Raw genomic sequence first — 10,900 nt, forward strand, 5'->3', positions numbered from 1 at the left:
GACATGATCAAGATTTCTGATTACCAGATTTAAAAACAACTATGTGTACTTTCCAAAGACTGAGACAATATGTGATGCTCAGTTTTACTCATTATGGTAGCTGGTTTTATTTTTCTGCAACTCCTTTTGTGGTTTTATCAAAAGCAAAAGACGATCAAGCAGTAATATCTCATTAATGATGCAAACTAAACCATCCAAAGCAAAGACGCTATGATTATTATCACTCATGTTATTTTATTAAAGTGCATCTCTGTGGGTAAATTTCCATAGATTAAAATCAAGCATCGACAACAGCTGGGATTGAGTCAAGTCCATTAATGCAGATGAACTCTTTGCCTCTTTATTTTTACTATTGGTTTAATTTGGTCACATTGAAGGGGTTTTCAGCATAAATGGCAGTTTTATAAATTTTCTTGCATTTGAATACTTGATATTGTTTGGTTACTATTGGTTGCAGATTTTCAGTTTTCATTTATGCTTTTTCAGCTTATATATCAAATATTGACAAAAGAGTAATATGTAATCCAGGTATATCTGTATAATTATTTACGTCTGATGTGTTATTTAGCTTTAAGATAAACGCTGTTAATACCTGTTTGTGACAGCTGTAGTTACAGCTTTTACTTGTGGCACAATATCTTCATGTTGAAACCAAATAGCCAATTATATAGTCCACCCCTGGAAAAAGGCATAATAACAAGATTATATTATTATCCTTTTTTTATTTGTTTGTTTGTTGGATTTTAGTGGTTGACTTTGCTTTTATAGTAAATTTAAATTTCTAGAGGTTTAATGGAGAAAAAAGCTGTGATTTTATTGTGGTGGTTTGTTTTGATGTTACAGTTTTTCTCTGTTATTTTATTTTCTTAATTAGTTCAAAAGTTGTATCTTTCAGAAAAATTATTTTTTGTGAAACACAAAATGTTCAGTCAAACACAAGTTTTGTATAGAGTTGTTTGATGTATCAATGACATCCAAAGACAGCTCAAATGATCTGTAACATCTGTGTACATTGTGCATGTAATTTTATGTAGGAAATAAAGCTGACTTTTGTGGGATGTGTTAATTTTGTATTTTATAATTTACTAGCATAATGTAAACATACTTCTATTTCTAGTTTGCTTAAAAGTTTTAACCTAAAATCACTGTGCCCTGAAGCATCCCTTATTTATACTTTATCTTTTGCTTTATGATTCTTTTCTTGCTGCTGCTCATTTCTGTTATCATCTCATCCTATTCACAGTTCTTCATCCTGCAATTCCCCTTATCCAGTGGTACATTTCCTCCTTTCCAAAATGTCCTAATAAGATGATGTCTCATCATTAGATATGTCTCTGTGCAGAGTCTGTGCCTTAAAATATAAAGCTCCTTGGGATCACTGGCATTGTGAACAGGTGCTAAATAAATTTAATGAATTGAATGTTAACATATTAGTCCATTAATTTAATGCATCTATGCTGTTCTTCTTTTCCCTTATGCAAGAACAGAACAGCATATCTCATTTTAAAATCAGCAGCACCTCAAAGGAAATCTAGGCAAAGGATATTATTATTTGAGCACGAGAAAGGGGAAATAAATTTGTCATATTTGTAAGCGATCTGTCACTCAAAGACTAAATGCATGTAATGTGAAAAGAAAATAATCCAGTCCATTTTTTTTTTTAGATCAGAAGCATAGTGTTATTTTTGTGGCGGTGTTAAACTGCACTGTGCATTCACGGAGCTATAACTGATAGTTGATCTTTGGAATGTGGTTTTACTTCCCCATTAACAGGGTTGGCAAATAAATGGTAAAATGGCCTGTATTTGTATAGCGCTTTTACTAGTCCCTAAGGACCCCAAAGTGCTTTACACATCCAGTCATCCACCCATTCACGCACACATTCACACACTGCTACATTGTAGCCACAGCCACTCTGGGGCGCACTGACAGAGGCGAGGCTGCCGGACACTGGCGCCACCGGGCCCTCTGACCACCACCAGGAGGCAACGGGTGAAGTGTCTTGCCCAAGGACACCTGTGTCAAGGTTACTGTGTGCCAAGCCGGAAGTATTTAAATAAATTTGCTATTGTCGTAAGTGGAAAGTTCCACAGCTCTAATGGAAAATACCACATTTCCATTTGTAGTGATGTGGGATGTGGGAACAGAACATATGCTCACATTGGTTACTACTATAGTTTTAGGACCCTTACATAGCATAGTCTCTGTTATAGTGTGTACACTGTCATTATTATAGTCTGTTCAGAGCGCTATGCTTCCACTACTGTAGATATATTTATAGCACTGTGTAGATCTGTTTACCACACACTAGTACATCTGTATATATGTAGCACATCTGTATGTTATACAGATCATCTCTGTATATGTATATCTATACATATGTATACAAAAGTACATCTGTACATTTGTCTGTAGTTCAGTCCAAAGATGATTAATTCATTGACACCCTAGCCAGGACGAGGACCCCAATTCTCACCTCCAAAGTACACAGTCCTTTTAGAAAGGTCATTTCAAGAATGATTTTCTGTGTTGAGTTGGGCATGACCAGTTCAAAAGCTCTCGTAATATCTATAATACGAGTCACTGATGTCTTGATGCATTCTCAATCATCCAGGAAAGTAAATCTCCACAAAGTTGATTCTGTTCATCTGGATGTAGCGTTTTGTGGGAGAAACGTTTCGTCACTCATCCACGTGACTTCTTCAGTCTCAGCTGACTGCAGGTTTCCCCAATCTTATAAACAGTACATTTGCATAATGACTGAAACCAGCCCACTGAAGGAACAAAGGGCTGGGAGGTCAGTTCCTTAATCTTAATTATGCAAATTCTCATGGCCATTGATCAACAACCAATGACCAAAACCCACTGATCAAAGCGATCAATGGCGGAAGATGTACCCTGTAGGTGTAAATAGACTGCAGAGTCCTGGCCTGACGAGGCTTACACCTACAGGCCAGTGGACACTCTTTCAAGGATGAGGATGTACACATCTTGGACAGGGAGGAACGCTGGTTTGAGCGGGGAGTCAAGGAGACCATTTACCTGAAAAGGGAAAGACCTGCTCTGAATCGAGGAGGGGGCCTAAGGGTACATCTTTCGCCATCTTACAATGCTGTGATTGCAGCCATTCCCCAACTCTCTGTGAATGGTGCTCACGGCCATTGAACAGTGGGCTTTGATCAGTGGGTTTTGGTCATGCTCCGGCTCGCTGAGCTCCTCTGGCTCAGGCTGAGCAGATCCGGGTGGATTCCTTGCATCCTTAACATAGAATGTTCCAATGCAGTCTATGCCACAACCAGTCTGGCAAATCCGCCTTCTTTGGATCTTGTGTGTTCCTTCTATACTTCCTGAATGTGATGCACTTACAGATGTGTGAGGCAACTGCACTGCTGCATCCAATGACTCATATCCCATTAGATCGCAATTCATTTACAGTCATACCTCTTCCCTGATGCTGTACTTTCTTATGATAATGCTGGATCAGTAAAGAAGACATGTGGCTTGCTTTTGGAAGAATGGCAGGATGTTTCATGTGTGGATGAAGATCAGATCTTGTCAAGTGGCCGCCTGCTCTCAGCACACCCTGCTTATCCAAAAATTGACTTAATTTGCATAGCGTGTTTGCTTTGTCTTTGGATATTATGTTGTTGCATTGCCGTAGATTCTTGATTTCACTGCTGAATGCTTCTCTTTGGACCAATCTGATTCTGAAAAGTTTAGTTTGTTGTCTTTCCTCAACACTTGTACTTCCGTTGGGATTAAGACCTTTGACTTGCTTAGCACAACATTTAAGACAAGCAACAGCTCATTTAACAGCTCTTTTCCAGCCAGAAAACTTAGTCAGGCGGTCCAACAATGTTCTTGTTGTGATATTTTGATACCATGGTAGCATTTACAGGATATTGTTTTATTGTGATATTATACAGGAAAACTGTTACTCAATAAGGCCCATTTACTAGTTGTTTTTCTCTTTCTCTCTGACCCAAGAATTGATGTGTAAGAATCACAGGCTGGTACCCCAAGGTCGAAAATACCACAGAGACAGACCACTTCCTTACTCCCATCCTCCCTTCTTTATCTCTTAGAAAAAGGCTCGTTAAAGGCCAGGTGGTTTGTTTCAGAATTCACTAATGAAAGAACTCTGTATTCTATGTCTAGGAGTGTATTTTGCTGGGATGATCATAAATTGTAACTGAAGAGATAAACTACACACAGGATACTTCTTTGCTCACAAGGCAGGAAGACGTTTCCTTATTTGGTCTGTACCGGTTTGAACTGAGAACTTGCTGACACACGAACCTTTTTTTCCTCTATATAAGCTGTTATGTACTAAATAAACCTTTGAGTTGATTTGGGAAGGCAACCTGAAGCAGTCTGTGTTTCCTTGTTCTCCCAAGCTACTCCCGGCGCTGTAACTAACCCAGCTGAACGGCATACTTGAGTGTTACTTTGAATAATTAGGAATCTAATAAAGAAAGGACAGAACTCTGCTTATCGGTGCTCGTGCCTTGGAGGGAAACCGGGACGGAGATTTTCTCTTCAATTTGGTGTCAAGAAGTGGGATAGGCTGACAGAAGGTAAATATGCGTCTTTCATATTTATATAAAGACCGTATTATACCTCTCTCAGTGATCGATCCATAAAAAAAACGGGATATGCTGACGAAGTTTCACTTAGTGATCCAGAGAGATACACTGACGACTTCCTCAGTCCCCGAATAAAGTAAATTAACCCTTGTGTGGTGTTGGTGGACCCGCTAGAGTTGTGGCTTTCCAAATTAACACTATCAAACAATTTTATGTTAAATTACTATGAATTAATGTGCTTCTCGTTTTTCTTTTATATAAAATGTTATGAATAAATCAGTTATAATCAAGTGGAAAGACACAACACATTTACACGTGAAAGAATAATTAATTGTTTAATTTTTCTTTAAAAAAAAAAAAAAAACGAAAGAAAAGAAAACTGAACACGGGTCTCACAGACCCGATTACCATACAAGGGTTAAAAGCAGTAAATTAAAAGCAGAAAGACACAGGAAGTTGCCTGTTGTTTTGCGAGAAGTTGCTCGTTAAGCGAGAAGTTGCTCGTTAAGTGAGAGTTGCTCACCCAAACAAAAATTGCTAGCAATAAATTTAAAGTAACCTCAGCTGTGCCGCAGCAAAATACTAACATAAATCCTTCAAGCGTGTAAACCCCTCTGGAAATCACTGAACATGGGTCAGAATAATTCAAAGACCACAGACAGGTCCGATAAAAAATCGAAATTAACTGTAAAACAAAATAATAAAATAAACTATAAAATCACAAATAACGGCTCAGTGCGCCTCCCACTTCCGGTTACGTGTAACTCACGTCCGCGAATCGGTGAAGACGTCCATGATCACGTATCCAGAACATGCGGAAGTGCTTATGTGACTGACTTTGTTTACAACTTACGGACTGTAAGTTCAATGCATTCTAATTTATTTCCGGAGCCCTATCCCGAACGATTATCGCCAGAAAACAGGTCAGTAAAACTGAAGGCCAGTGCAGATACTACCACGAAAGCTAAAAGTGTTAAGATAAAGTTGAATTTTGATGTAGAAGGCTCAGAGGAAAGTGAGAAATTAATGTATGCAGGATTACCCGCTCCAGCACAGCAAGGAAGTTTCAGAGGACGGAAGGATAAGAGTAGAGATGTTTGTTTTTGCTGTGGAAAGGTAGGACACTGGTCCAGAGAATGTCGCTTTGCAGCCACCAACAGGGCACACGCGCCTCGACCACAGAACGCAGTACAAGTTCCGGCCACTAGGCGTCAGCGGAGCTCTTCCAGTCAAGGTAACTGGCAACAACGGGAAGCACGCAATACTGGCTCCACATCTAAGCAGCCTTACAATCCACAAGGTAGACAAGCTAGAGGTGCAAATTTAGCTCAGTTTTCCAGCAGCCGCAGACACCCAGAGCAAAAATGAATTTGTGTATTTCATTTAACATAAAGGGTGAAATGTTTGCTGACACTGATAACAGCTTATGTTTTCTCTGCCTTATGTACCATGGAGAAGGAACAGCCTCTGTGTCAGCTGGACGGCTCAGCAGAGAATGAACTCAACACCTTTTTGTCTGGTATTCCACGACACACACTGTGCCAAAGACGTGTTCAAAAACCACTGCCAGGTAATCCCATATCTGGGAGCCACACTTTTGTCTCTCTCACACTTTTCAACAACATGATAACTGCTCACACCAGTGAAGGTAAAACAGTGGTTTTGTCACATAACTCAGACATAGGTTATGACATAACTACACCATGTCGACACATAGATCTAACCTACCCTATCCACTGTACTATTTCTGCACTTACGTTGCCAGCTGAATACCAGAATATGACATTGTGGTCTAAAGGTGAGAATGATGTAGGATTTATTGACTGCATACCTTATCACGCACAGCTAAAAAACAACAAGCCAGTATATGTCAAGCAATATCCCATTTCTGTCGAAAAAGCCTCAGCCCTAGATGTCATCATAGGAGATTTATTGACTACAGGAGTAATAAAGCCTACAGTATCTCCATATAATACTCCTGTCAATCCTGTGCCAAAGCCTAACAAACCTGGCGTATGGCGTTCCGAATGACAACTCATTTCTTTGTGGCTATTCAGTAGTGACATTGCCTGACATCATACTAGAGGCTCACTCATTACCATTTCACTCAGCACAAAAAGCGGAGCTCATGGCTTTAATACGCGCCTGTGAGCTCCATGTGGATAGGCGTGTGACGATTTACACAGACAGCCGCTATGCGTTTGGCGTTGTACATGACTTTGGCACATTGTGGAGACAAAGAGGATCTAGATCTGCTGATGGAAAACCGATTGCTAATTCTGATCTTGTGCAAAGACTTTTGCAGGCTATACAGCTGCCATCGGCCGTTGCAGTTGTAAAAAAAACGAAAGGACACAGTACAGCTGACACAGACGAAGCAACAGGTAATGCCTTAGCAGACGTGACAGCCAAGGCTGCAGCTGCATCGCAGCTCCCACCTCCGCAGGAAGTATTATCTGTGCCCCTACAGCTGCCACTTGTTACACTCCCAGACTATTTAGACACAAATGTTGATTTAAAATTCATACAAGAGCAAGCCTCTGCATCTGATTACACCTATTGGGAGAATAGTGACTGTACCTTAGATGACAGGGATGTTGCTCCTTGATTAAAAAAGCTGAGAGGGATAAGCTGATGAAGTTGGAACAGGATATCAAGGAGCTTGAAAAACAACATATGTTGCTCCCAGAGAGGGACTTATGGAACAAATTAATTAAATTTAAATTTGAGATGAATAGCATATTGGAGAAAAAAGTGGAATATGCAATGTTTTGTCTAAATCAGAAGTACTTTGAACAAGGGGAGAGAACAGGTAAAATGTTGGCACACAGGGTTAAGCAGATAAAATCTAGTAACCTTATACCATCTATTTTTGATCCTAGTAATAATAATAAGTTGACTACTAGTAAAAAAGAAATAAATGATATTTTTACTAAATATTATCAGGAGCTGTACACTTCTAATGGACTGGTGGAGGAACAGAGGCTGTCAGATTTCTTCTCTTCTATTAAAATTCCCAGCCTGTCGGAAGATCAAAGAAGTATATTAGAAGGTAAGATTACATTAATTGAAGTTAAGCAGGCAATCGGCAGCCTTAGAGTGGGTAAATCTCCAGGTAATGATGGATTTCCATCAGATTTTTATAAGGTGTTTGTGGACGAACTAGCTCCAAGACTACTGTCGGTATATCAAGATGCGTTTCAAAGAGGGAGACTACCGTTTAGTATGCGATCGGCAGTGATCACGTTATTACATAAAAAAGGGAAAGACCCACAGCATTGTGGGAATTATCGCCCAATTTCATTAATTAATGTGGATGAAAAAATTATTTCTAAGATATTAGCTTTTAGGCTTGAAAAAGTTCTTCCGTATTTGGTGCATAGGGATCAGGTCGGTTTTGTGAAAAATAGAAGCTCTGCGGATAATCTACGTAGGTTATTGCATATACTCTGGAAGAGCAGGACTAAGCTAGACCCTGTCGTTGCCTTCTCTTTGGACGCAGAGAAAGCTTTTGATAAAGTTGAGTATCCTTTTCTGTTTCATACCTTGAAGAGATTTGGTTTCGGTCCCTTTTTTAGGCAGTGGATTCAGGTGGTATACACAGATCCAATGGCTACAGTTATTACCAATGGGATAATGTCACCCTCATTTTCGTTAAGTCGGGGTACTAGACAAGGTTCACCCTTATCACCTCTCATTTTTGCTCTGTTTTTGGAGCCTTTAGCCATAGCTTTACGTGAATGTAAGAAAATTAGAGGGGTGGATTTGGGTCAAGAAGAACATAAAACTTTTTTGTATGCAGATGATATTTTACTGATTTCAACTAACCCAGAACAGGCCGTTCCTGCAATTTCCTCAATTATTGATTCTTTCTCTGTAATCTCTGGATACACTATAAATTGGTCTAAGTCTGAAGCTATGCCTATTTCTAAATTGTGTCCGCCTGTTATGAGGAGTTCATGGCATTTCAAGTGGAAGCCCGAGGGTCTGACTTATTTGGGGATTAAATTGACCCCTGGTTTAGACAACATAATGAAAGTAAATATTTCCCCAGTGATTCAAAACATCCGTTCGCTGTTGCAGAATTGGGTTAAAATAAATCTGTCCCTTTTGGGCAGAATTAATTTGGTGAAGATGATTATTGCCCCTAAACTTCAGTACTTTCTTCACATGTTACCGATAGCAGTCCCACATAATTTGCTAAAGCTTTATAATACATGTGTAGAGGGTTTTGTGTGGGCAGGTAAAAAGCCATTGTTCAATCGGTCTAAATTATATGCTGCTAAAGAGAGTGGTGGGTTGGCATTGTCTAAGATGGTCTGGTATCATTACGCTTTCTCCCTCTCTCAGTTAGTTAAGATACATAATTCCTCTACTGATAAGCCATCATGGGTTGGGATTGAGGAAAGTCTTGTGGCCCCTTCGTCTTTAGAGGCCTTCCTTACTCAGAAGGGTAGGCCAGTACCGTTTAAAGATCCAGTACTGTCTTTCATGCAAGAGACCTGGCTTAGAGCTCACCAATATACCAACAGCAGCCCTTATCTCACCGCTAGAGCCTCTATTTGGTATAATAAGAAAGTATTAATAGGGAAGAAACCGGTCTGGTGGGAGGCCTGGGCTAGGACAGGTATTAATCAGATGGGGGACCTATTTGGGCAGACTGGCATGAAATCGTTTGCAGAAATCAGACGAGAATTCAATTTGGATCCAAGGGAAATTTGGAGGTTTTTTCAAATAAGACATTGTATTAAAGCCATTTTGAAAAATAATCTAGACCCTCCATCTAGTGTTCAGAAGATGTTTGCAACCCCTGACAATAACAGAATCAGGGCATCTAAATTTTATGGGAGCTTCAGAGAGGCACATGCTCCCAGTTTGGGGGGACTGAGGCGGTGTTGGGAGAAAGATCTGGGTATCCAGATCTCAGAGGACAGTTGGAAGATGCTGATCTCATCATGGTATGTTTGCTCACCTGAAACACAGTCTCAACTTATCCAGTACAAGTTGCTTCACAGAAACTATTGGACACCCAGTAAATTAGTCAGGTTGAAGCTCGCAGATAAGGACATTTGTTGGAAATGTCAGCAGGAAGTCGGGACTCTAGTTCATATGTTGTATACATGTCGGAAAAATGATTATTTGTGGGATGGGATCATCAACTTGGTGAATGATATTTTTAAACTTAATCTTTCTAAATCTCCAGCTATATGCGTCCTGGGCCTACTACCTGACGATAACATTCTCTCAAAAAAACAGAGATTGTGGATGCGTCTGGCTTTTATAACTGGTTGCAGGGTAATTCTTAGGCATTGGAAGTCATCCAGCCCCTGTTCTTTCAAGGAATGGACCGAACAAATGTCTAGGATGGCATCATATGAACGGGTTATGTATAGAATGAAGGGAAGAGAAGATATTTTTGAGCAGGTCTGGGGTCCCTTTTTGCGGTACATTGACAATGTCTCTTAGACATTATGATAAATGGTCTCTTAGAGGGATATTTCATGTGTCATTGGTATTTTGGTTGTTGTCTTTTTTTTTTTTTTTTTTTTTTTTGCACCAGGGGGTTTTACCCTTATTCGTTTTTGTTTTTGCTGATGTTTTCCAGGAGGCGGTGTATTATTTTGTTTCTCCTGGGTTTTATTTATTTTATTTATTTATTTATTCATGTAATTTTTTTTTTTTTTTTTTTTTTTTTTTTTTTTTTTTTTTGTTTGTTAGTGTGTTGTTTGTTTGCTTGTCTTAGTTTGTTTGTTTGTTTAGAAATGGACAGAGAACTGACAGTATGATTATTGCAGTTGTATATTTATTTATTAATGTTTCTGTCCATCCAAAAATATTAATAAAAAAAAAAAAAAAAAAAAAATAGATGACAGGGATGGCCTATATAAAAATCTTGAGGGTTTGATTGCCCTCCCATCTTCCCTGCTGCCAGTCCTTGTCCGACATTTTCACGGTGTGAGTCATGTCGGACAAAGAGGGGTAATAGGGGCAATAAAATCAAGATTTGTAATTGAAAAAACATCACATGCAGTAAAAAGCATATTAGCAACCTGTCTAACATGTGCACGAACTAATGTAGGAAAATCAAAAGCAAAACATCAGCATTTACCACAACCAGATTTTCCATTTCATACATTACAAATTGATTTTACACACATGCCAGCGCAAGGAAGCATCAAGTACTTACTGGTAATAGTGGATCAATTTAGTAAATGAGTAGAAGCTTATCCAACCTCAAAAGAAACTGCAGAAGTAGTCTATCAAAAGTTGAGCAATGAAATAATACCCAGATTCGGAATACCTCACCAAATTAA

This window comes from Diplotaxodon limnothrissa, linkage group LG8 (assembly GCF_057381915.1).
Source record: "Diplotaxodon limnothrissa isolate DT_005_m linkage group LG8, D_limnothrissa_male_GT1.1, whole genome shotgun sequence".
NCBI classification, from domain to species: Eukaryota; Metazoa; Chordata; class Actinopteri; order Cichliformes; family Cichlidae; genus Diplotaxodon; species Diplotaxodon limnothrissa.